The sequence below is a fragment of the Felis catus genome, chromosome E3, assembly GCF_018350175.1.
Source record: "Felis catus isolate Fca126 chromosome E3, F.catus_Fca126_mat1.0, whole genome shotgun sequence".
NCBI lineage: Eukaryota > Metazoa > Chordata > Mammalia > Carnivora > Felidae > Felis > Felis catus.
The window spans coordinates 14,005,544-14,032,848 of NC_058383.1; the positions used below are offsets into that span (position 1 = coordinate 14,005,544).

The following is a 27,305-nucleotide window of genomic DNA, read 5'->3' on the forward strand; positions in this document are numbered from 1 at the left end:
TCACCGCCCAACCTCCCCGGCCTTTGAGTCTATTTAACATTGGTCAGGGAGCGATTTAGCAGGTTCCTTGGGTCTCTGTTGCTCTGCTGGAGAGGAAATTCATTTGCAGGGTAATTTTTAAAGCCTTTTACATAAATTTGATTCCAGAAATGAACCTTTTGATTCCTCAAAGAAGAAAAGGTAGAACTTGAAAGGTGTTAATTACCTTGCCTATGAAATGGGCAAAATGTGAATTCTGGCTCTCGGGGCAAAGGGGCAGGACAGATTATTGGCACATCAAGGACCCCTACCTTTTCTACTTTGTGTCTGAGATGGATCAAAAGTCAGCAGAGGTGTGGCCTCGACCCCGGATCAAGTACATTGCCCCCCTCCGTTTGTTTTCTAAGCCCCCAAACTGCCCAGGCAGAATCTCCAGCCTTGGTCCCATCAGCAGCAGAGAACGGCCTGACTGGTGCCCTGGGGGCTCTGCTGTGTCTTCCTGGTGCAGGGCAGGGGCTGCCTAGCCATGTGGGAGCAGTGCTGAGACACTACAGGCTGGCCCGTGGGGGTTGGGACCTCAGGTAAGAGGCTCTGGGGTTGACAGTGGTCGTATCTGGGAAGGGTGTTATTCTAGGGGTCAGGTGGAGAGGTCGTGTCTTAGAGAAGGGGACCTCTGAGCTCCCTGCCGATCAGTGTCAACCCCGAATGACCTTGGGGCACGGAGAAAGACAAGGTTCGGATGGGACCTCGGGCGATGGAAGTCTGTGGGAGAGAGACTACCAGGAGCCGTGTGTAGGAGCTATGACAGAACAGAGCATTCTGGACTTAATCAGGGGCCTCACGTCTGAGACTGAAGGGGCTGAGGTGGCCCAGCTGTCTTGCTCATGGGAGACATAACACTAGCTATGAAGGAATCCTGAATTTGAAAATGTCAACATTGACCTAACCAACATGGGAAATGGACAAAAAATCGGGAGTAGAGATTTCCTAGACCAGCAGGTTACAGAATCTGATGATTTCTTAGAAGGAAGAAGGAGGAAGGGGAGGAGGAGGGGGAGGAGGAGGGGGAGGAGGAGGGGGAGGAGGGGGAGGATGAAGAGGCGGGGGAGGAGAAGGACTGGGAGGAGAGGGAGGAGGAGGGGGGAGGAAGAGGGGGAGGGGGAGGAGGGGGAGGAGAGGAGGGGGAGGAGGAAGGGGAGGGAGAGGAAGGGGAGGAGAGGAGGGGGAGGAGGAGGGGGAGGGGGAGGGGGAGGGGGAGGAGGAGGGGGAGGGGGAGGAGGAGGGGGAGGAGGAAGGGGAAGGGGAGGAGGAAGAGGAGGGGGAGGAGGGGGAGGGGAGGAGGGAGAGGAGGAAGGGGAGGGGGAGGAGGGGGAGGAGAGGAGGGGGAGGAGGAGGGGGAGGGAGAGGAAGGGGAGAGGGAGGAGGGGGAGGAGGAAGGGGAGGGAGAGGAAGGGGAGGAGAGGAGGGGGAGGAGGAAGGGGAGGGAGAGGAGGGGGAGAGGGAGGAGGGGGAGGAGGAAGGGGAGGGAGAGGAAGGGGAGGAGAGGAGGGGGAGGAGGAAGGGGAGGGAGAGGAGGAGGAGGGGGAGGAGGAGTGGGGAAGAGGAAGAGGGGGAAGAAGGGTAGGAGGAGGGGGAGGCGGAGGAGGAAGGGGAGGGGAGGAGGGGGAGGGGAGGGAGGAGGGGGAGGGGGAGGAAGAGAAGAAGGGGAGGGGAAGGAGGAGGAGGAGGAGGAGGGGGAGGAGGAAGGGGAGGGGGAGGAGGAGAAAGGGAAGAATTAGTATCAAGCTACCCACAGTTGTGGAGATATGGGGGCAGGCAGAACCTGCGAAAACAGAGGCCTTCCTCGTGTCACCTCTAGGAGGACAGAGGTGACTTGGCGGCTTTGAGAGAGGACAGATCAGCAATAACTGCTGCTGACACAGCCACAGAGCGAGGCTGGTCTGGCGGAGAGCGGACACCACAGCTTCCTTCTCAAACGGGCCCCCTCGTGTCAATAAGTCTGAGGTAACCCGATGTCCCATGGGACCTGAGGTGTCTGTCCCCAGTGCACCACACAACTGGCATATGTGTACTTGGGCTGCAGTTTGGGGACCTCGGGGAGGGCGTGGCCTGTGACGAAGGGAGGCCTTTCCCGGAGCCCTTTCGGGCCCCTGGACACCCTCGGCCTGCCTCAGACTAGCGGAACAGAAGGAGTCATGGCAGAGCCTTGGGTCCACAATGGGGTAAGCGGATAATGGCTGGTAAGAGCTTAGCCTGGGAGACCATGAAGCTGAGAGAGTGAGGGTGGGACCAGGAGGGGAGCTTCAGAGTTTGTGAGTCTTCGGGGCTCCCCACTGGGGAAGCACTGGGTCGCCTCACAGGGGCTCCCTTTGCATCTGGGTCACAGCTCACAGATCGATAGCTACTCTTCAGGTGCCCTGGAGCCCTTTCGATGTGGTACCAAAGTGCATATCCGAGCCAGAAGCCATCTGAGTAGTGGGGTCTGGGGCTTTAAGCACATCCCAGAACTTTAAGGCTTTCTCAGAAGGAGTCTCTGGGGACCTAGGAAAGAGGGAAGGAACGGGTAACGGCGTTGGCCACCATCTGGCTCGCATAGAACCTTTGTGCAGATTGTTAAAAACAGCCCCCTCTGGGCACATCAGAAAGATACGGGACTTGGCAAATAAACCACAGTCTGTATTTTGGTGCCTTTGTGCAGTCTACGACCTGCTCACATACGGGTTGTGGTAGGCTGAATAACGACTCTCCAAAAAATATCCACAGCTAAAATCTCCGGAACCTATAAATGTTACCTTCATGGTAAAGGGGGCTTGCAGATGTGATTAAGTTGAAGATCTTGAGATGGGGAGATTATTCTGGAATATGTGGGTGAGCCCTAAATGTAATCACAAAGGTCCTCATAAGAGAGAAGCAGGGAGGTCAAAGGAGGACACACGTCTGTGTGTCCACAGAAGGCAGAGGCTGTAGCCGGTCAGGAAAGGGTCATGTGACATGCTACGGAATGCAGGGACTCCCAGAGGCACAAGAGGCCAAGAAATGAATTCTCCCTGAGCCTCCAACGGGAACCGGCCCTGCGACACCTTGACTTTGACCAACTGAGACTGATTTTGGACTTCCGACCTCAAACCTGTGAAATAATTAATTTGTGTTGCAGGGAGCCAGATCTGTTTCTTGCCACAGAGGCGGCAGGAAATAAATACACGGCCCTTTGACCACTCCTTCCTTCTTTCTTCGAAAAAAGCCTTCTCTTTTCACCTGCGACGCACGTTGGGATTTCAAGTACGAATTCATCCCACGAGGAAGGAGACGTGCGGCCGGATGCGGTCTAACAACACAGCGCCGGACCCCAACACAGCGCTGCCATGGTTCTGACTGTGAAGAGGTAAAGTAAAACCTTGGCTTGCGTGTCACTTGTCCTGCGAGTGTTCCGCGAGATGAGCGAACATTTCTAATAAATTTTAATTTGATAAACGAGCGATGTCCCGCAACATGAGTTCAGTATGTGCTGCTGAACATCATATGATCACAACTTAGCCAGTGGTTCTCTCTCTCTCTCTCTCTCTCTCTCTCTCTCTGCGGGATTGTGGGTGATCATCTCCCATGCCCAGATGCTTGGTCTCAGGCCGCAGGGTTTGGCAGAAATCAGTGAGGTTTCAGAACACTGGAAGGTGCCCTCAACTGGCATTCGTGTATTTTTTTGTCCCTTCCAAGCACCTGTGGACAGTCCTTTGCTTTTCGAGACAAGAGGAAGCTTAGGAATGCTTTGTGCTTCATTCCAGGTCAGGCTGCCCACAGATAGAGACCCTTTCCTCTGCTGCCTGATTACCAGTTACATTAAACACAGTATATGACAAGAGTTTATTAATACTGTACGGTAATCAACATCCGTGGGAGCATATACGATGGCCCCCATGCAGAAAAAGATTCCATTGAGCCAATAGGTAGCAGTGATTATTCCATTAGTGATAGTAAAAATTCATCCTACACAATAACCCTCCTCTCTCTCTGTCTTTATGTTTTGTATTTTCTTCAGCATTTTGTATTATATTACAGTATTATGATCATTTTTATGCAGATATTTTTGAGTCGTGGAACGAACCATCTGAGTTTCCCTTATGTCTTAAAAAAATCTTTTTTAATGTTTATTTATTTTTGAGAGACAGAGCACAAGTGGGGGAGGGGATGAGAGAGAGGGAGGCACAGAATCTGAAGCAGGCTCCAGGCCCTGAGCTGTCAGCACAGAGCCTGATGCGGGGCTCAGACTCACGAACCGTGAGATCATGACCTGAGCCGAAGTCAGATGCTTAGCCCACTGAGCCACCCAGGCGCCCCTCTTTTTTTTTCCTTTTTTAAAAAAAAATTTTTTTTTAATGTTAATTTATTTTGGAGACAGAGCCAGAGACAGAGCACAAGTGGGGGAGAGACAGAAAGAGGGAGACACAGAATTGGAAGCAGGCTCCAGGCTCTGAGCTGTCAGCACAGAGCCCGACACGGGGCTCAAACCCACGAACCGCAAGATCATGACCTGAGCTGACATCGAACACTCATCCAACTGAGCCACCCAGGAGCCCCAAGTTTCCTTATTTCTTACAGGGAAATTCGCTTGATACCCAAGTGCTTTGGATTACAAGCATGTTTCCGGAACGAATGATGCTCGCAAACCAAGGTTTTATTTGGGATTGGGATTCGCTGGATGTCCTTCCACTAAGTCTCGGGGGCAGTTCTGTTTACTCATACGTTCAAACCATCCACGAGTGTTTACCGTGCACGTGCTATGTGCTCAGCTTATTATAAGGGCTGGTCACACAGACAACGCAGCGTGAACAAGGGAAACAGGTCACGTGTGAACCTGACATTCCAGGGAAGACAGGCCAATAAACAAAACAAAAGCAATATTTTGTTTAGTGGTGACAGGAAGGCAATTAAACTCGGTGTCACCAAGTGCAGCTGTTCTCAACTTTTTGACTGCACATCTATCAAAAAATATCGAGCAGTACACACACATCGATGCATACAGATAAAATTGCTGATAAGCAATACGCATGTGCCACTGTACTAATGCATGTAAATTTTTTTTAACGTTTATTTATTTTTGAGGGACACAGAGGGACAGAGTGCGAGCAGGGGAGGGGCAGAGAGGGTGGGAGACACGGAATCCGAAGCAGGCTCCAGGCTCCGAGCTGTCGGCCCGGAGCCCGACACGAGGCTCAAACCCACAAACTGCGAGATCATGACCTGAGCTGAAGTCGGACGCTTAACCGACTGAGCCACCCAAGAGCCCCTGTACTAACGCGTTATAAAATGTACACAGATAAATCTGGCATAAAGTAGTGTAAATAATAATAGAAATGGAAATGCTATCGCTTCCTGTACCTTGCTGTGTCACCTTTGGCACCCCTGAGTGTGGGTCGGCTCTGGGAACCCCTGGGACCCTTGAGACCCTTGAGATCAGGCTCTAGGCAGGATGTCAAAGAAGATTTCTCTGAGGACGGACCGTTTGCCTCAAGAGCTGACCAATAGGAAGAAGGTGCCAAGAGATTTGGGGGAGAACCTTCTAGGCAGAGAGGCCAGCAGCTATAAGGCCCAGAGAGGGGAGTGGGCTTGGTGTTTCTGAGGAAGAGACAGAGGGTCAGGGTGTCTGGAGCAGAGGTGATAGCAGAATGGCCAGAGGCTGGTCTGAGAAGAGGGCACAGGCCAGCTCCTGGAGGCCTGCAGCCACATCGGGAGTGAGGGTTTAATTCTGACACGATGGGAAGCCATTAGAGGGTTCCCAGCAGGATCGTGCTGTGATCACAGGGTCCATTTTAATCGATTTCCCTGGCTCCTCTGTAAGGAGGGATGATAAGCGCAGGATCAGAAGTACTGAGACCAGGCAGGAGCTTCCGGTAACCATCCAGCAAGAGGAGACAGTGGCTTGAATTTGGGAGGCGGCTGAGGAGCCAGTGGGAAGTGGATGAACGAGGGACATCGTTTTGCACGCAGCGTTCGCCGGACTGGGCCGGTGGTGAGGACCAGGCTGGAGATGGGGGAAGAGTCGGGGCTGACTCCTGGGTTTCCAGCCTGAGTTGGGTTTCCAGCCTCAGTTGATTTCCGGCCCCCAGGTTGGGTTTCCAGCCACAGTTGAGTGAAGGGGAAGTCGGGGCTCCATTCTGCTCCGTCGGCGGGAGACGTGTACAGGAGTGTGTGTGCACGTGGGGGAGGGTCAGGACTGCGGGTGTGAACTTGGCAGTGGTTGGGGAGGGAGGCCTGGGGAGGCCTGGCCTGCCCAGACGGCAGCCGGTGGCCAGCAAGGGGCAGCTCGAGAGCCCGCGATGGGAAAAAGCCGTGGGAAGGAAGCAGGAAATCATCACACCATAGTCCAAGTTTGGCCCAAGGTCAGCCCCGCTCTTTCCACGTTGCGAAGCGGTACAGTTTCGCCGCAGCAGCAGCCACGGGCCCCGGGGGACTGGCAGCTGGGAGGCCCCGAGCCCCTTTGCTCTGGAAGAATGTCAGACCTGGGGGCAGACGGCCAGGATGGAAGCCTGTGCCCGCAGGAGCCCCCACCAGCCTCCCGGGGCGGGGAGGGGCCCAAGAAAACAGGTGCGGTCCCTCCCGGGCTCCCTCCCTTCTCTGCATTGCAGCTGCTTCCAGGGCTGGGGCTCCTGACATCTCGACAAATGACGCGGCCACGCGGCAAAGCCGCTCCAGCCAGAGAGCTGCAGGCTTCCCCGGGAGGGCCGCGCACAGGTCCGCGACTGCCCACAGAGCAGGCGTGAGTGCCAGCCGCAGACTCTCCCGCTAAGAAATCGCCTCTTATTTGCTGGTAACTGAGCTTGATTTCCCTGTCAGGTTCCCATTCCCCCAAGTCACAGAAGACACCACCTCTTGCGAGTCTCAGTTTCTTGTCTCCTGGGGTGGCATCCAAAAGCCACGTGGGTCGTGGCTCGGTCAGGCTGTGTGTTCCGAGCTGGCCCGAGTCCCTCTGGTCTTCTGCCCTCAGTGTGCCCCCCCTCTGCCCGCAAGGTCCCCTCGGGTCCACCAGCTCTCACTGCTGCCTGTGGACCACCCTTGGGTCCCCCGCACCCCACTCTCTAGGGCCCGAGAACTGCTCTGGGACCCTCTAGGTACGTGGGTTCCCTGAAACTTCTGTGCTACAACCTGGTGCTTGGGACCTGCGACCCCATCCTGGCTGCTCCGCCCACTTACACCCCCCCTGCAGACATGGGGCTCCGGCCTCACCAAGCTGGGCTGGGCAGTCCTGAGTCTCCTTGGGTTCTGACCGGGGAAGAGGTCAGAGGTCAGAGGCCACTTCTCTTCTTAAAGGTCCAAACTTACACTGAGGTTTAAGACCCTCTTGGGGGCAGCCCAGGGAATGGCGGGGGTGGTGGGTGGGGGGGCGGGGGTGGCGGGTGGGGGGCGGAGGCCCTTTGCCCTTTGCTCCCCCCCCCAGCACCCCCTGTCCACTCCCAGCCCAGGGGTTGCTCATCCAGGCACACCGGGTGGGGGGTTGGGGTTTTTAGGTCATCCCCCCACCAACCCCCACCCCCCCCCCCACGATCTTAAACTTTGGTCTCAGGGTTTGCTCTAGGTTCTAGGAATGCAAAAACCCTCCGTTTACCCTCTGTGCCGGATGCTTAAGGACCCAAAAGCCCGGGAGGTAGTGTAACAGGGAGCCCTAGCAGAAAAACTCATTCATTCACTCTTAGTCCGAAATACCTCTCAGCATCTGAGAATGGGAGCCCGCCCCGCCCCGGTCCCAGAGCAGCAGTGGGTGAGACTTCATTTCCCCTCTGAGTGGAAACAGCCTTCCGAGAGAGCATCCCGGACATCTCATTAACAGGATGCTGGATGCCCGGTGCTGGAAGGGGCCCACAGGGAGACCTCGGTCACCTTCCCATGCTGAGCCTGAACCCATCCGTGTCACCGTAGTGCGCGTGTCCTGTAACAGGGAACTCTCTGCCATAACTTTCAGATGTTGCTCACTTGTAGAAAATTCCTCCTTAATTCAAGGCAAAAATCTTCCTTTCTGCCACTTCCGCATGCTGATTCTGGTTCTGTTCCCCGGACGGGAAAAAACCAAATAAACAAAGATCCTCCCCCGGAGAGCCCAGATGGGGGCAAGACAGAAAGTGTGCTTCAATGATTTCCAAGAACTAAACATTCCCTTTTTCCCCCCCAAAGTTTATTTAGTTATTTTGAGAGAAAGAGAGAGAAGAGGGGCAGAAAGAGGGAGAGAGAGAGAGTATTAACAGGCGCTGCACTGTTAGTGAGGAGACCATCCCCGGGCTCGAAACTCATGAAACGTGAGATCGTGACCTGAGCTGAATCCAAGGGTCAGACGCTTCACACACTGAGCCGCCCAGGCACCCCCAAGAGCTAAACATTCTTGAAGTGTGACGTCCCTGGGTCCCCGAAGGGCTCCTCTGGTGATCGGGACTCCAGCGCTCTGGGGCTAGGCTGGCCCTTGGCTGGTAGCATAAAGCAGGAAGGGAGAGCAAGAAGGCCAGGCCTGGGGCCAGGTCTGCCTCCTTGGGAACCCAGCTGCTGGGATGGGCAGGGAGGATCCCATCTGCTGGGCAGATCAGAGCCTTCAAGAGGGGATAATAGTGGATTTCGACTGGCACCTCCTGGTTGCTAGGATTTAACTCATTTTATCACAACAAGTCTATAAATTAGGTACTATCATTTCCATTTAGCAGATGATGAGACAGAGGCATGAAGAAGTTGAGTAACTTGCCCCAGGGCACAGAGCCAGGAAGACGTGGCTGCACCACGGGGCGCCTGCGTGGCTCAGTCGGTTAAGCGTCAGACTTCGGCCCAGGTCAAGAGCTCACGGCTCGGCTCGTGAGTTCGAGCCCCGCGTCAGGCTCCGTGCTGACAGCTCGGAGCCTGGAGCCTGCTGCGGATTCTGTGTCTCCCTCTCTCTCTGCCCCTCCCTAGCCCACGCTCGCACTCTCTCTCTCTCTCTGTCAAAAATAAATAAACTTAAAAAAAAAAAAAAAAGAAGTGGCTGCACCAGATTCAACCCCCTGCCCCCAGTTCAGTCCAGAGTCCACTCTGCTAATCACTACACGGTGTAGCAGGGCATTGCTCAGACGTGGAGGGTGGGGAGGGGGACTCTAAGCAGCCCCTGCATTCTCACTGCTTGTTTATAGACTTGGACTTGGCTCAAGATACCGTGGGACTCAACACCCACTTTGCAGATTCAGGAGCGGATGCCCACCCAAGTAGGAGCTGGAGCTAAGGCAGGGGCTGCCTGGCAGGAGCTGGATACGGAGGGAGGAGCTGTCAGTGGGAGTGGGATCAAGGCAGAGAAGGAGATGGGGACGGGAAATATACCCTGGTTCCTCTGATTCTCCTAACCTCCAATCTCTTGTCGATACCTCTCGTTGGCTGAACCCAGCTGCCAACGGAGCCAGGAAAGGTAGCTTGTAGGGGGCAGACCCTGTAGTGAGCGCAAAGCAGGGGAGTGGATGCGTGCACAAGCAGGTAAGAGACTGGCACGTTTGCAGATAGGTGACTTCCAGAGAAGAGGTCTCAGAAGCAGGCTGAGGAGTGATCATCTCATTGGGCCAAGGTAGCCACTAACTGATTCTCAGACCAGACGCCATGTCTGTTACATCCTCTGTCGTGAGCTGGAGCCCTGTGTCTTCGGGGGGCAGTCATCGATGAGAAATCATGCTTCTTCTCAGCCCTGGGGGACCCCCTGGTCTGTTGGCGAAGGAAGCAGGACAGAGAACGCCAGCTGGATTTCCAGCTGCGTGAAGTTCCAAGAGGGAGTCTTGGGCTAGTCTATTGCACCTGCTTCAGGGACCTCAACATTAACAGAGCTATGCCTTTGAGTGGCTGGTATGAAGAATTGTATCTTCACTCAAATTGTATCTATTGATAAGTGAAAGGGACCGCACCCCTCCCCCCTCCCGCTTTTGTACTGGGCATAGAACTCTTACGATGGTTAATTTTATGTGTCAACTTGGATGGGTCAAATCTTATCCTGGATACTTCTGTGAAGGCGTTCGTTGGATGAGATTCATATTAAAATCTGTGGTCTCAGAGTAAAGCAGATTACTCTCCCTAATGCAGGTGCCATCTTCCAATCAGCTAAAGGCTGTAATAAATCAAAGATGGACCTCCCCCAGGCAAGAAGGGATTCTGCCAGCAGACAGCCTTTGGATGTAGATGGCAGCTCTTCCCTGAGTCTCCAGCTGCCAGCCTACCCTGCAGATTTTGGACTTGCAACCTCCACAAATGGTGTGAGACAATTTTTTAAAAATAAATCACTCCCTCCTCTCTTTGTAGCTCTCTCCCCGCCCCCCCCCCCCCTCCATACCGTTGGTTCCATTTTTTCTGGAGCGCCCTGGCTAATACACCTCCAGTAGACTAAGGATTTGATTTAATGCTCCCTTTTGGAGACAAGGCACGTGGACTGCCACACGGGTGGACCTTGGAAAATTGTCCCACTTTAGCATGCCCAAACGTCTCGTAGGGTGAACCATGCTAGCACGACTCTCTACGCAAGCAGCTCTTGGGGAAATCAGTCTTGCGGATGGAACATGGCATTCCTTCCAGGCATGATGGCTTGACCTTTGAATGTCCTATGTGTGCTTGCTACGCTAAGGGGAGTCTCAAGCCACCTGCGCCCATTCCGGGTTCCAGGCTTTGTCCCCCAGGACCTCAGGTGGCACTAGAATTTGCAGCACATCCTGCAGGGTGCAGGGGCTGGCCTTGTGTGCTTTTACGGGGACTGTTGGACCAATGCCACCTCTGCTGTCCCCTGGGAGAGGCCCCTCGGGATTCAAGCCTGTCTTTGCATCCTGGAGCATGAGTCACTTTCGACCTGTGGACATGCTGGCCAGGAGAGTCCAGCTCGCTCGAGGCTCAAGACCACTGCCGACCCTGGACGCTACGTACATGGGTGCGTGTAAGGTTTCTGGGCTTTCCAGCCTGCTTGACATCATCTGTTCCCTCCTCTTGGGAGCCTCTTAAAGCTTCCTCTTGAAAACACAGTGTTCTTTTTATCTTCCCCTCTCCAACCCCCAGCACGAGGCTGAGACGGTAATACATAATTCATGTTTGTTAAAGAAATGAACGAATGAGTATTACCGGCCCCAAATGATGGCCGAAGAAGCAAGTGTATCCCAAGCTGGAAGATTTCTACCTTATGCTCAGACCACTACTGGGGGAAAAGGCAGCAATGTTGGTGGATAAACTGACTGCTCTTTTTCTCTTCATCTTCCTGCTCGCCCCCCAGCCGCCCCAGGGGCAGACCCTAGGAATAGCGGCGTGGTGGGTCACAAGGCTGTCACAAATACCCCAAGGGAACCTCCAGGTTCCTTAAGTACACCATCTTTCCCCTCTGTCAGCAAACATACTGGACGTCTCTTGAAAAATAGGTTTTTCACGTACCCAGGAACATTTGTAGTGAAGCGCATACATACACTGGCCATTACTTTGGATTGTCCTTCAGTTTTAGGGGGTTGGGTTTCTAGAGTCTAAAAGGAGCTCTAGGAAGCCATTCCTATTGCCAATGACAGTCAGCTAAAAGGGGCACTCGATTTCTCTCGGGCGTCCTCCCTCGTCCGAGCTGTAGCACGTTTCCAGAAAGACTGGAGGGTTGTAAAATTGTAGCAAGAAGCACACATTTTGAGTCACTGGCTCTTGGCAAAATTTCTAAACTCCTTTTCAAAAGAACTAAAGAGAACTCAGTCTAAGACCCCCACCGGAGGTCAGAGCGAAGGTGGGATTCCTCCCTATGATTCCAAGGGGTAGAGCAAGTCTGGAAATGGGCGAGGGCACTCAACGAGGTTGGCGATCAAGACCAAAGGTCAAGTCCATGGGCCAGGACACAGGGATGAGGAGCCAACCTCCCATGGAGTGAAAGTCAAGCAAAGAGGCATTGGGGGCAATTGTGAACACTGGGGGGCCTGAATGGTGTCCCTTCAGAATTCAGATGCTCAAGTTTTAACCCCTCGTGCCTCAGATTGTAATCACATAAGTTCCAGCTTTGGAGGTAGGGCTTTTAAAGAGGAGATTGAGTTAAAATGAAGTCCTTAGGGTGGGCCCTGATCCAATATGACTGGTGTTCTTATAAGAAGAAGAGATTAGGACAGAGATAGACACGGAGGGAAGACTGCGTGAGGACCTATGGAAAAGACAGCTGTGGACAAGCCCAAGAAGAAGGAAGCCTCAGAAGAAAGCAGCTGTGCGAACACCTTGATCTTGGGTTTCCCGCGTCCGGAACCGTGAGCGCGTAAATGTCTGTGTTTTAACCACCCCGAACAGACGAGGGGGGCTAACGGTGCTCTTGCCTCAGTGTTGTGGGTCACCAATCAGTTGAGTCAGAGCTGAGTGGGGCCGAGTTAAGGATATGGGTAACTCTTATGTGGCTTCCATAAGCTTAGGGAAGAAGGGACAGAACGGAAGGTGGCTGTGAACGTCGCCTGAGACAGAGTTCCCCGGGCCTTCAGTTGGAGTGAGCCTTGTGGGGGGATGGCTCCTCCCCTGCTGGCCCTGCTCTGAATGCTGAGTCTTTGCACTTCCCCAGGTGCTGAGACGCCAAGGGGCTCAGGACTGTCAGCCTGTCCTGCTCTGACTCAGCCTCTGCACCTGCTGTACCCCCACATCCGGCTCCTGACGAAGGCAGATAAGGCAGAGATGGAGACTCCCCGCTCAAGCCAACGTTGGTAGAGAACTTGCCCCATCCCCAATGTGTTGCATCTGCCTTCTTGTTCCGGTCGGGTTCGGTCAAGGCAGAAAGCTCGCTTTCATTGAACACCCCTTTTGGTTGGTTGAAAGCTCTGCGATGGTGTGATTCACTTTGCAGGGGCCTGGCCTGGAGGGATTTAAACGTGTCTGGAGGCTGGGTCCATAGACGCTTACGAACCCGGTTTCTGGGCGAAAATGAGTCTAACCAGAGGAATTTTCTCCCCCTACTGTTTGTTTTTACGTCGAATGTATTTCATGTCCCCGGAACGAGTGGAGCAGCGACAACTTTAATCCAGCATAGTAACTCATCGCTGTGCAAAGCCTCATAAGTTGCAGTGCGTTTTACTATCCCTGCTTCCTCACTCGTGAGTCACAAACACCCCGAGAGACAGGCAGGATGCGCGTTAGTAACGCCTGTCTTACTAATAGGGGAAAGTAGTCAGCGGGTCTCGGATCGGGATGTTCCAGTTCTGCCCTGGCACCGTTTCAATTTCTCGCTGTTTGATTTTCGTGGATAATACTTTCCCGCTGAACTGCCTGGCTTTGCAGTGTCTACTCTCCCGGAAATAGCTAACCTGACCCACTCTGTGACCGGCTACAGACACAGCCTGGGACACATGCTGACACCCGCTATGTTCTGCACCTGTAGGAAGAATCTTTGTTGTAGTCCTGCCTCCAGCTCGGGGAGCTGAGACAGGAACTCGGATCCTTGCAAGTGAGTGTTAACCTCGCTGTGCATCAGAATCACCGGAGAACTTAAAAAACATTTTTTTTTTTTTTTAAAAACCAATGTGTTTGGGTCCCACCCAGAGATCTGGGTTTCATTGGTTGATACCGTGGCTATTTTTTTTTTAATTTTTTTTTAACGTTTATTTATTTTTGAGACAGAGAGAGACAGAGCATGAACGGGGGAGGGGCAGAGAGAGGGAGACACAGAATCCGAAACAAGCTCCAGGCTCCGAGCCATCAGCCCAGAGCCCGACGCGGGGCTCGAACCCACGGACCGCGAGATCGTGACCTGAGCTGAAGTCGAACGCTCAACCGACTGAGCCACCCAGGCGCCCCGATACCGTGGCTATTTTTAACTCCTCCAGGTGATTCTCACCCGCGGAATGAGCGGAGTACCACTGGGCCAAGTTGTGACCCATTTTACGTCTGGTCACCAGTTGAGGAAGCCTCCGTCCCTGGGGAGCCGGGCCTGAGACGTTAGAACCATCATTTCTCCTCAGCAGTGCCGCTGGCTGCTTCTTGGACCTGAACTTCTCTGTGGGTCTCCTGCCAGGCTCCTGGTTTCCCATGGGAAAGAACTGGTCATCAGCCGGGATGGGGCCTTCGTTGGTGGAAAGTTTGAGGCAACAAATCCTACCTGTGTCAGGCCAACACAGAGACATTGGGCTGATGGCTGCTGCAAAAAATACCTGTAAACTCCTTTTTCTTGTCCTTCCTGAAGTCTTTTTTTAAAGATATTTATTTATTTATTTATTTGGAGAGAGAGTGAGAGGGGGAGGGGTAGAGAGAGGGAGACAGAATCCCTTGCAGGGCTCGAACTCATGAACCATGAGATCATGACCTGAGCCGAAAACAAGAGGCAGATGCTTAACTGACTGAGCCACCCAGGTGCCCCCGTCCCTCATGAAATCTTAAAAGTTGGCCTGGCGTGGGGGGAGGCAGAAGAGGCAAGGCCAGAACTGCTGACCCACCCTGGCGGGCATGGCCACAGTGGTCTTTCCTGGACCTGGCTCTGGGCTGCTCCCTGAGGTGTTGGCTCTGTGTCAGGGGCTGCAGGGGAGAAGCAGGGCCCGAGGAAGGCTCAGGAAGTGTTCTCAGAGGAAGCAACATTGGAGGTAAGCTTGGAGGGGGAAACGGAGGTCCCAGAAGTCAAGATGGGAGGGGACGGGAGCTTCCTTGGCCAAGCATAGAACCACTTCACTTCCCAAACTTATGTATTGCTGTTTCAGTGGAAGGGGAGAGCGGCACTGGCTGATTCGGGCCAATGGAAAGGCATAAGGAGAGTCTGTGCTTCCTCGGATGCCTTGTGCAGCCGTGGCTGAGGACCCCGTGCCCAGGGGGCTCGGCACACTCACAGAGACGGCAGTTAGAGCTGGGGCATCCACAGGGACCGGAGAGTTCACTCTGAGCCCTGTGGGATCCGAGGTCCCTCTTAATCCTCACCGTTATCACACAGTAAGAACCATATTGGCTCATCAACCAACGGCACCGTCGTCTCCCAATCCTGTGCAGCAAACGGAACAGGGATCACTGTCCCCATTTGGTAGGTACGGAAACTGAGGCTCAGGGGAGTTAAATGACTTGGTGAATGAACAACAGAGCGGGGACTAGACATCTGCTGCTTCTGGGCTCTGGACGTGAAGGGCTCGTGGGTTCTTTTTTCAGGCAAACCTACACGTACATTGTGTGAAGGAGGTTAAAATAGCCTTTTGTGACATCTCCACCGTGATGACACCCATACCCGGCCCCGTGGGTCACTGACAGTAGCATTTTAACTCACTGTTCACTATGAACTGCTCCGAGCACCTTACTCCACGAATTCACTCAATCCTTAGAATGCCCAACGTTTACAGACAAGGAAGGTGAAACACAGGTGTTAGGTGACCCGAGGAACCGTCCCTGCTCTTAACCGTGAGGCTCCACCACCTCTCAAGGAGGCAGGGGCTTCCGAATCAGACCCGGCAACTGTGAATCCGGGCCTGCTGCGTGTTCGCTGCAGGACTTCAGGGGGCGACTTCCTCGTCAGAACCTTCTCGCACCTGCTGGGCCAGGGAAACCCTCACCCTGCTGGCTTGTAGAGGCGAAACGAGGTCACGTCTGCAAGCGAGGTCACCGCCCAGCACGGTGCGGGGGACCGGGCCATGTTCACCCTGGAACTAACATCGTCCACACGGAGCCGGTCGGCGGGACCGGGTAGGAGGCTGGGGGAGCTCCTCACAGGTCCACCGAGGTGACCGTGCTCTCCTGTGGGCCTTGCAAAGCCCCACACACCATTCTGCCAAGGCGGAGCGTCTACCCGCAACTGGAAATGTGGCATTAAAAATTGCCGCGGCAGAACCAGCAGCAGTTGGGAATCCAGGCAGTAATAAATTAAATGATGTTCCCAGCTTCTATGGCTTCACTGTGGCCTCCCGGGAATACATTTCAATATAAATAATTTACCAGGTAAAGGGATATTGAGCCTGCCCGGAGGAGCTGCAGGGATCATAACAAATTCTGTTTTTGTGAATCAAAGAGATGTGTCACCTTGTAAAGCGAGGACCCTGGACCTAGAGTCTGAAGTTCTGGGTCCCTGTCCTGGGCTGGCCACCAAGCAGCAAACCCACTGGGTGGGTTTGGGCAAACCCCATCACATCTCTGGGCCTCCCTCTCCTCCCTGCACGGCGGCCTGCTCAGGCCGCACAACCCTGGAAGAATTTTCTTCGTTGTTCTCTTGCCTCTTGCTAGCTGCTCCACGGACACGGTGCATTTTGGCCAAGTCAGACCACCTGCAGGTTACTTGAGAGGTGTTTCCTACACGTGCCCATGCACACACACGCACACGCACACATACGTCGCAGAGAGAAAAAGTCCTTCTCCCGAGGATGAAAATTAATTTAAGCGATTTTTTTTTTTTGATCCAAGGGAAGCCAGAAGGCAAGTGGACAAGAGGGCGAAGTGGAAATTCGAATTGCTGGAGCCTCTGCATCGGAAACATTACCTCTCTCCTCGTGATAGCTTGGACAGGAGCGCGCAGTCCATGACAAAGAGAGTTGGATGTGTCTTTGCCGGAGCCTCTCCAAACCTCCCTCCTTTTGCCTCAGGCTGGGTTGGCTTCTTGGACCCTGAGATCATTTTCTTTCCTCCTCCGGAGCACTACCCCCGCTCTGATCAGGAATCTTACTGTCGTAGCACATCGTCAGACCCAGGGACCTCTCTCCCTGGCTTGCCCTGCATTCTACGTCCAGCACCAGCTCGCGTTGGGGTTGTCGTCTGCTCTCTAGAAGCCGCTTGCATTGTCCCCACTTCCCCGAGCTGTGACTTGGTCGGGACCTGAGTGCCGGAGCCGACAGAGGCAGCCAATCCCATCTGTCCACCAGGGAATGAACAACCAGAGACGTGAAAAGCTCTTCAGCTCCAGATCAGCACCAAAAAAAAGACTTTCCATTCTAACCGTACCTCGGTTCCAGAACAGAGTAAATTCCACCACCCGCCCTGTAGTCAGAAATGCGTCCTGGGTGCGTAGAAAGTCACCTCGGGACGCAAGAATTCTTTCTCTTTCTCTCTCTCTCCTTCCCTCCCTTCCTCCCTTCTTTACGGAAATACTCCTCGAGCACGTGTGATGAAGAAGAAACTACAGACAAAGGAGGTGGGGAGTGAAGACAGAGGTTTGAGCTCCCCAGTGGGAGACGCGGAAACATCAGGCAACAGTTACGAAGTGGTGCATTAAGTGCCTTCAGAGAAGAGACAGAGGATGCTGGGAGTGTAAGGAAGGGGCGCCTTATCCAACGGGGCAATAAATAAGCAACCGATGTCAGCGAAGCTTCCTGGGGGAGGAGATGCTCAAGCCTTAAGAACAGGGCGGGGCATAGAACGCGAGCAGGGTGCTCTGGGTGCTCTGTAATTCCGCTCAATTCTGACACTATCTAGGGAGAGCATCTGATCCTCCACGAGAAGGGCTCAGTCCCACAACGCTGCCCCCACACTTCAGGTGCCCGGCACAGATCCAGGTGGTCACGTGGTCTTCCGAGGCCAAAGACCCATTTCTCGAGTTCCTTTCATTCGCTGGAGTGGCTCACTCAGGGAGAACCCGGGGAGATACTTTACTTTCTGGGTTACCAGTTTATTATGAGAGGGTATAACTCAGGAACAGACAGATGTCAGGGATGCACAGGGCCAGAGACGGGGGAAGGGAACAGATCTTCACTCTCATCTCAGAATGCCACTCTCTTCTGCATTTCCATGCGTTCACCGGGTCACCGACCCAGAAGCTCTCCAAACCCTGTCTTGTTTATTTACTTTTTTTTTAGGGAGGCCTCGTTGTGTCGGCATGATTGATTAGAATATTGGCCATCAGTGACCGAGTCAACCTCTAGCCCCTCTCCCTCCTTGGAGGTTGGGGGTGGGGCCATAAATTCCAACCTTCTAATCACAAGGTTGGCTGCCCAGGTGACCAGTGCCATTGTGAGGTGCAGTCCCAGAGTAGCCTCATTGGTATAATAAGAGACACCTTTATCGTTCTCAACATTGGAAATGCCGAGCGTTTTGGGAGCTCTGCGCAGAAACGGGGACAAAGACCAAACACGTATTTCTTAATTATAAACCACGTGGTCACAGGTGCAACGCCACTGCTTGGGCGAAGCTGACACAGGGGAAGGGAAAGACCCTTTGCTTCCCGCAGAACCTAACGGGGACCAGCGGGCACCGTGGTTTGCAGAACCCCACCAGGAGCGTCACAAAGCAGAGCATAGACCGTCGGTGCGCCGCCGAGGGCTAAGAGCTAAAGAATCGGCCCAACGCTCTGGGTGCCGTGTGGGGAGGGAATCAAAAGGGTAGGGGATCCAGCGAGGAAGAGGGCATCCTTCTCTGGTGAGGACACTGTGGGAGCCCGGGGTCAGGCCAGGAAGAGGAGTAGAGCTGAAATGAAGAACCGTGGAGGTCCAATCACCCAGGGGTGCAGCACAGAAGGACGGGTGGGAAGCAAGGTGAGCCGCAGACACCTACTTGGGTAGGAGGGGACAGTGGTGGCACTGTTCCCAGAATAAGGCATGTGGGGGAAGAGGCAAATGAAGAATTAGGAGAGAAAGAGGGGAAGAAGCAGGCGTTCTTCCTCTGCTTATCGACTTCTAAGAACGGGAAGGTCACTCCTCTGCAAGACGTCGTTCCGCTGTTGGCGAGAACGGCTAACGACCTTGCCCTTTGGTGAAAGAAACAACCTGCCTTTGCGCAGCTGCTATGCACAGATCCTAATGCTGCCCTCCAGAGCAGCCTAGAAAGTTTATTTTCTCCCAGACAAATATTTGAAAGCAATAGTTAGCCAAAGGAATGAGTAAGAGGTACGTTAGGACTCGTAATTCAACATAAGATGCTCGGAGTGTTTGTTTGTTTTGGCCAAAAGCCGCACTAGCTAAGCTCCTGTTAATAGCAGGCTGTGGCTTGAGGCAGAGAGGGGAGGTGACGGATGCCTCCAGACCGGGGCTTTCCAGGGACCTCGATTAACAGGAGGATACGACGGAGTCAAATGCCAGCCCCTCGGAGGCCCATGCTGGGATAGACAGGGGAGTCTCAAAGGGTCAGCCGACATATGCTACTGAGAGGAGGAAGATGCGATGGACAGAGTGTGGTCTTAGCCTCAGACATTCTCTGGTCGAGAAGAGGTGCCTGATAACGCCTGTGGGGAAACACACCTTCTCGCTGCTGAAATATCAGACCAGAGGAGACATAAATCCCACCCATGGCCGCCATGCAGAGACCGATGAGGAGCCTTGGGAGGCCCTGAGGGGCCAGAGGAGACCTTGGGAAGAACCCTTGTACCTGTGCCCACGGAAGACGCAATGATTGAGATTGTGGGGGGCAAAAAGGCTGTGGGGACTGAGAGTGATAAGAAAGATAGGATTTCTGATAAATCCCTCATGCTAGTTTACTAGGGCCGCCATAACAGGTTCCCACAGACGGGGTGGCTTAAGGAACAGAAATTTGTCTTCTCGTGGTCCTGGAGGTTGGAAGTCTGAGACCAAGGTGTCCGCAGGGTTGGTTCCTTCTGAGGCCCCTCTCTTTGGCTCGTCTTCTCCCCCCGTCCTTCCCTGTGTGTGAGTACCTGCTCTATCTTTTCTTAAGGGGAGCCATGTTGGATTAGGCCCCACCCGAATGACCTCATTTCACCTTAATTATACCTATTTAAAGACCTTATCTTCAAATACAATCCCATTCTGAGATATTCGGGGTTCAAACTTCAACATGCGAATTTTGGGGAGGGACACAATTTAGGTAACACGCGTTACTGCTAATGCTCTTTGGACAGTGCTCATTCTCATCTCAAGCCCTGAACACAACGGATCTATTATAACTGAATAGCACACGTGGTCTGGACCCGTCCCCAAAGCATCCCTCATTTGTTTCGATGACTTCTGATCACCGTGGCCACGGCAGACCCACAGTATCCTTCCAGGCTCTGCCTAAAAATGCAGCCTGAGTTAACAGCTCTCAGTAAGCTGGGAAATATTTGTGAATGAAATCTATCAAAACCTAGCAAACTCATTATTCATGCTGTGTCATATGGAATGATAACCTGTTGTCTCGCTTTTTTTTTCCCGGAAGCCTATATAGATTTTTAAATTTTGGTCCAGCGGGAGGTAGATATTAATGATCTTTAGGAGAAAAAGTTAATAATTCAATATGATGCATCATGGCACTTCTGTACAAATGTGGATCTGTCAATGTTTCAAGAGGTTTAGAGAAGGAAGTGATGTGACATGTTCTTTTGCTCGTAGGTCCTCTGAAAAAGGCAAAGGAAGCCTAATCCATCAAGAAACCTGCTGAGTTCTTTCTAAATTTTTCGAAGCATGAATACCCAATATAGATATCTTTATATTTTCCCTGTTGGATTTCTAATTTTAAATAGGCATGAAGACTTGTTTCTTATATTGCCGGACCTATAAAATTTACACTGAAGCTTGCTATTATACTCAAACATAAAATATCATACATTTTTTTTTATCTCACATGAAAAACCAAATTCATCAGAAACTTATGAATTCAAGGTTGCCTAAGAGCTTCTGATTCCTAAGGCTTTTTAAAAGATTATAGTTTTACTCCACATGCCTACAGAGGAGGTTTCGTATTATTAATAATAATGGCTAACATTCATAAAGTTTTTACTCCGGGCCAGGCACTCTGCTATGTATTTTACATGGCATCATTTCATTGAATTCTAACTACATATTCCCAAAGCTTAGAGAGCTCGCATAACTTGTCCAAAGTCACGTTAACTAGAAAGTGTGGGAGCTGAGAGTCAAACCCAAGGCTGCTTGTCTCCACAGCCTGACTCTCCCAATTCCATGCCACACAACCTCCTGTATTATGGGGAGCAGTGGGATCCAAGATGGCGGCTAGGAATCCCTACTCTGTCAGCAGATATCGACTGCATGCACTATGGGGAGACTCTGTGCTAGATACTGTTTATACAAAAATGGAAAAGAAATTGCCCTTGCTTTCCAGAAGCTCTGAGCCTAGAAGAGGAAGACAGCCACATACAGAGTAGACTGGCCCATGACATGTTAAATGACGTAGCAGGAACAGCCCAAAATATGTGAGCACAGAGGAATGTGCATCTCACTCTGCAGGGGAGGGGGCAGAAGTTTGCAAGAGGTCATTGACATTTGCTCTGCGGTTAGAGGTAGGAGTAGGAATTTGCTAGGCAGAGGAGGTGCCCTCTGAAAGATGGGGGACTAGGGTTCTGAAAGTGCCCTACTGTGGAGCAGTGAGAAGTTCAGAAGGGATGTTCAAGAACAACTCTCAGGTTACCAGCTTGGGACGTTTGGTGGATGGCTGAAATCAGGCAGAGAAAAAGAAAACAAGTCTAGTGGTGGAGTGTGGAATTTCTGAGGCTTGCGGTACTTTCAGGGAGAGATCAAGAAGAATAAGAATGCTAGGGGCACGGATTTGGGCATCATCAACAGACAGGGGATTGTGGGAGCCAAAGTAGTCGATAAGTCACCCAAGGCTGGGGGGCATGTAGAACAAGGGACAAGGATAGCAAAGGTGGAACCCTGGGCAAGAATGAAATCTAGGGGCAGTTAGAGATGGCAGAACTGGACAAGAAGACGGGGAAGACCATCATCAAAGAGGTAAGGGGCATACCAGCAAAGGCTTTGAGACCTAAGAATGGCCAATAGTGTTAGATGCTGCATAGACCACTGAGGAAGAGGTTGGGAATAGTCGACTGACCAGTTATTAGTGTCCCATTTCAGCAAAATGGTCCGGGTTGAAGAAGGAAGACAGTGTCTATGGGGAGACTTGAATACGTCAATGAGCCAAGGGGTTGGAAATGGAGACCCTCGGGTTGAGGTGGTTAGCAAGCAGAGTAAGGTGAGGAACATGGGGACAGGGCTGAGACCTCTGTCACAGAGAGAGACAGTCTTTGGAGGAGGTGAGAAACATATATCTTAAAGTTAGGAGAAGGGCGCCTGGGTGGCTCAGTCGGTTGGGCATCCGACTTTGGCTCAGGTCATGATCTCGCGGTCTGTGAGTTCGAGCCCAGCGTCAGGCTCTGTGCTGACAGCTCAGAGCCTGGAGCCTGCTTCAGATTCTGTGTCTCCCTCTCTCTCGGCCCCTAACCCACTCACATTCTGTTTCTGTCTCTCTCTCAAAAATAAATAAACATTAAAAAAAAAATTAAAAAAAAAAAAAGGTAGGAGAGAAGGGTAGGTGTCTCCATGGAGACAGAAGGAAGGGAAGGAAGGAAGTCAAAGGAATTCTTGGGTTGTGACTTCTCTTGGCCCCCGGGGAAGATAGGGGAAAGTCACCTGTGAAGAGTTGGAGGAGGGCGGGACATGGAACAATTTTAATGGAACAATTATGGAGCCAGTGAATATAGTAATAGCCAATGGAATGATGGGTCAGGGCCTGATCAGGGACTGGCAAGGGTGTCAGAAGCCAAGGGTGTCAAATTTGTGGTCTTTTTTTTTTTTTTAATTATTCATTTTTTTTCTTCCAAAATTTAATTTAAGTTCTAGTTAGTTAACATGTAGTGTAATATCAGTTTCAGGAGAAGAATTCAGTGATTTGTCACTTACAAACAATGCCCAGGGCTCATCCCAGCAAGTGCCCTCCTTAATGCCCATCCCCCATCTAGCCCATCCCCCCACCCACGTTCCTCCATCAACCTATAGATTTCTAGAAGTCTTAGGACCTGGAAATTCATGTAATCTTCAGTCACACTTGACCATTTTGGAGGAAGGTTTTTTTTTTTTTTTAAATAGGCAGTTGGATAGATCCCAACCTAAGGATTTCCACACAGGGGTGGTGGGATAGAAATTTCTAAATAGAAATCTAGAAGAGATCAAAAAAGTGGGGGGGGGACGGGCAGGAAAAGAAGAGGAGTGGGGTTGCGGGTGCCTTATACGACTTCTGAGGAAGTGCTTTCTGAGTGATGGCAGGGGTCCAGCTAGAATCGAGGCGGGAGGTCAGGAGTACAGGATCTGCTTCCCTTTGCTATACCTCCTTTCCCCATTCACACCCATGTCCCCCAGGCTCACGTCTGGCCAGGTTTCTAGGCTTTTCTCCCCGCAGAAGACAGAGTTGGCAGTGGGAGGGGCCAGGGAAGTCACCTCCCCAGGGGGAGGCCCACACCCCACCTCACACGGGCCTCCTCGCCTGGGTCCTGGGCTCAGCCGGCAGAATTAGCTTGAGGGATAGATGGGTCACTACCCTCACCTCCCATCCCCAGAGTTTGGGGAGTGTAGCTAGTGAAACGTGAGCTGGGTACACTGTATTTCTTTCTTTTCTTTTCTTTTCTTTTCTTTTCTTTTCTTTTCTTTTCTTTTCTTTTTTCTTTTCTCTTTTCTTTTCCTTTCCTTTCTTCTCTTCTCTTCTCTTTTCTCTTCTCTTTTCTTCTCTGTTTCTCTTCCCTTCCCTTCCTTCCCTATTTCTTTTCTTTTCCTTTCTTTTCTTTCTTTTCTTTTCTTTTCTTTTCTTTTCTTTTCTTTTCATCTTCTTTTCTTTTCTTTCTTTTAACTAGAACATGGTGAGCTGATCCCTTTCTTCATCCCTCCGAGATCACTGGGATGGAAATCAGGAAGTACCTTTTTATTGGCTAAAGGTGAGAAGCCAGGTAAACTCCCCCCTCCCCAAGCCTGCACTGGGTCACTCCTGATCATTCAGGAGGCCCCACACGCAGGGCCTGATTGGGATTCTGGGCACTGCACACACCGGGGCCGTCCTGTGGCCTGGCGGAAGGGAAGCAGGCCTGGATCACCAGCCCGTGACAGGACGTCGAAGGCACCGCACTTCACCGAGCTGCATCATCGATTAGTCCCTCCCAGCCCCGCACCTGCCAATAGCTCTCTCAGCAGCCTTGCGGATGCCTGACGTGCTTGTCAGGGGATCGGGAGTGTCAGCGACATCCCAGCACCGAATCAATGAGGATCACCTACAGAATACTGAGCGTGACAAAGGACAGAGGGTCAGGGGAGTCATAATAATTGCGTATGGCTGGGCAAAAGCCCCTGGCTGAGAGCATTAAGGGGATTTTTTTTTTTCTCTCTCTCTCTCTCCAAAGACTCTCTCTGTGAAAGACACAGAAAGCAGGCCCTGGAGAAGCATTCACAGCTTCTCTGCTCAATGAGGCCGGATGTCTTTGCTGCATCAGAGCGGTCTGCGTGGCCAGGGCTGATAAAGGATGGAAAAATACTTCTGTCTCCCCTACCCTGAAGTCTGGATCGCAGGGAAGCCGGACCGGTTTACATCCACACTGAGGCGTCCAGGTCAGACCTTTCTGGTTTCTTCCTGCTCTGTGATTCTGTGCCTAAAAGGTAACGTCTGCGACTCAATTGAACGTGCAGTATTGGGTTTTTCTTTTTCCGTGCACTTGAAAGTGCAACGCAAGTAGCGAGTGCCATTCTCTCTCTCAGCTAGAGCCTTCGTTCCAAAGTATGACTTGGCTTCTTGGCAAGAGGCTCCAAAAATAAAGTAGTTAAAAGTGATGCCTTCAGGAACTTTTAGGACAGCACAGCGTCTCCAGTCCAGGCTGCGACTGTTCTAAACACCATTGCTCTTTAAAAAAAAAAAATCCCTTACCCAAAAAAGCAAAGGCTCTCAGTTTCCTGACATTTCTTCGGTCTCTCCAAAAGGCAAGCCTGCCAATGGTAGGAAATGACGGTGTGGCAAGTCGCCGAGAAGTTTCTCTTTCAAGGACACGCCGCCAGCCACTTCTGGTGGCTCTGGACTCCGTCCTAGCTGGTTGACCCAGTTCGGCTGAGAATGTGATGCTAGAGAATTCTCCAGCCCTCCCCTTCCTGCTTGCACACAGGGGGACGGCCTCTACTGTAGATGAGGTCGTATTCCTTAGAAAGCGTCACGGCGCGCTGGCCATCAGCAATGCCATACGTCCACGCGCGACCAACACTGGCGCTTGTCTGGGACCACCGAAGACAAACGAGCCTCTCCCCAAGCCTACAACTACCGCGAAACATTACAGCTTCTCGTGGAGTGCCCGAGAAGCGGCAATTATTGGTTAAAAGCCATTTGAAGGTCCTATTACGTCGTCATGTAAAGCGGTCTTTTTCCCAGCGCGTGTTTATTGTCAAAGTCATACTCTAACAACATTAAGGCTATGAAAAACGGGAACAGTCCACTTCTAATACCTTCATCTGAACACAACTGCCATAAATAATAACACTGCAAGTACATTTCAGTAATAAGTCTTTGTCCACTTTTCTGGTTATTTCTTCCTAAGGTCATATTCCTAGAAGAGACATTATTGGCTCCAAGAGCCTGGACATTTTTAAAGATTATTGGTACGTTTTGCCAGATGGCTTTCCAGAAATAGTGTTTTACTGCCTCATTGTTGTCTAATTTACATTGCTCAGAGTATTAATGAGCTGGAACAACGCTTCGAATGTTTATTAACCATTTACGTATCTTTCTATGAATTATTTGCTTACTTCCTCTGTCCCTATACCTTTTCTGTCAATTTGCGTGGGCTTTTTCTTTTTTATTAAGACTATCATATTTGTTGCCCAAATTTTCATTTGTCTCTTAATTCTACTGAGATTTTGATATACAGAAATTCAACATTTTTATGTATTTATTTTATAATTTTTTATGTTTACTTATTTTTAAAAACTTTTTTTTTTCAACTTTTTTTTTGGGGGGGGGACAGAGAGAGACAGAGCATGAATGGGGGAGGGGCAGAGAGAGAGGGAGACACAGAGTCGGAAACAGGCTCCAGGCTCCGAGCCATCAACCCAGAGCCTGACGCGGGGCTCGAACTCACGGACCGCGAGATCGTGACCTGGCTGAAGTAGGACGCTTAACCGACTGCGCCACCCAGACGCCCCTAAAAACATTTTTTTAAATGTTTATTTATTTTTGAGAGAGAGAGAGACAGAGACAGAGACAGAGAGTGAGTAGGGCAGGGGCAGAGAGGGAGAGAGAGAGAGGGAGACACAGAATCTGAAGCAGGCACCAGGCTCCGAGCTGTCAGCACAGAGCCCGACGCGGGACTCAAACCCATGAACTGCAAGATCATGACCTGAGCCGAAGTTGGATGCTTAACCAACTGGGCAATGCAGGCACCCCTACTTATTTATTTTTGAGAGAGAGACTGAGTGAGTGGGGAAGGAGCAGAGAGAGAGGGTGAGAGAGAATCCCAAGCAGGATCAACGCTGTTAGTACAGAGCCAAATGCGGGGCTTGAACCCACAAACTGTGAGATCGTGACCTGAGCCAAAACCAAGAGTAGGACGCTTAACTGACCGAACCCCTCAGGAGCCCCCCCCCCAACATTTTTATGCATCTAAATTTATCCTACTCTCCCTCGTTAATTCCTGAATAATAATAATATCACTTATTGGGCACTTGTTATATGTTAGGCCATCTGTTAGAGGCGTTGGGCTTATTTTCTATTTGGTCTGTAGGTAAAGCACCAGAGATAGGTTACGATATACCCATTAGACCGATGAGCATATGATAATAATGAAATAAAATAATAATAATAATAATAATAATAATAATAATGGCTGACAGCGAACAATTACCGTGCCCTGGGTGTTGTTATAGGTACTTTAAATGTACTATTAGCTCATTTAAGACTCTAAACACTCCCACAAGGTAAGAATGATTATCATTCTTGTTTTATAGAGGAGAAAATGGAGGACAAAGAAGTTAAGTAAATTGTCCAAGGGTACACAGCAGGAAAGTGGCAGAATTAGCCGGTGATAAAGATACAGATCTCGGTCTGACTAAATCCACAGCCCAGATCTTTCTGCTTCTCTGTATTCCTTACCTATTCAATTGTAACACTTGGCTTGGCTTCTGTCATCCCATATTTAAGACCTCTATTTATATGGTTCTTGTTTTCTTCTTTTTCTCATATCTTTTGTTGCCCGAATTATGTCTTCTGTTGCATGATATTTCATCTGTTACGTAGCTTTGGAAGATAAACATCTTCTATTTTATTCTGTGGGCCCTCACAGTATCTGGGTTTTTGCTCCTTAATGCCACACCCCCCCCCAGGCAAAGTACCATACAAATAATATATAAAAAACCATCAGGATGATGCTTTGAAGGGAGATAACACTAATTTCTCTAACGTGAATTGTATATCTTGGTTTTATCCTTTTGTGTTGAAGGCTGCGGCTGTTTCCAGAAGTCATGCCTCTATATAATTGAAGTGAGTAGTTGGGACGTTCAGACCTTCTATAAATTTTCTTTAGCAGAAGCTCACGAGACCAGCAGGAAGGGGGGGAGGCTGGAAAGAGTGTGGTGTGCGAGGGAAGAACAAATGTATGGAGCACGTTCCAGAGCAAAGGGCCAGCATTGACTTTAGGGTCTTAGACGGTGGGACGGTGCCATTGTCACGGGCAGCTTTGCACAAATGCACGCTCTAGAGCCACCATGTGAGAGAACGTTTTCCTTCTTCTCGGAATGCTTACT

The 27,305-nt window shown here is 51.3% G+C and overlaps 1 long non-coding RNA gene across 1 annotated transcript; it reads left to right on the forward strand.

Moving 5' to 3' along the window:
• LOC109495184 lies at window positions 1–21,797 on the forward strand. The gene is made up of 4 exons (XR_002738926.2): window positions 1–560; window positions 1,838–1,983; window positions 3,134–3,361; window positions 16,297–21,797. It is a non-coding gene; the product is annotated as an uncharacterized LOC109495184 (long non-coding RNA).
• Window positions 21,798–27,305: the final 5,508 nt, after the last annotated feature.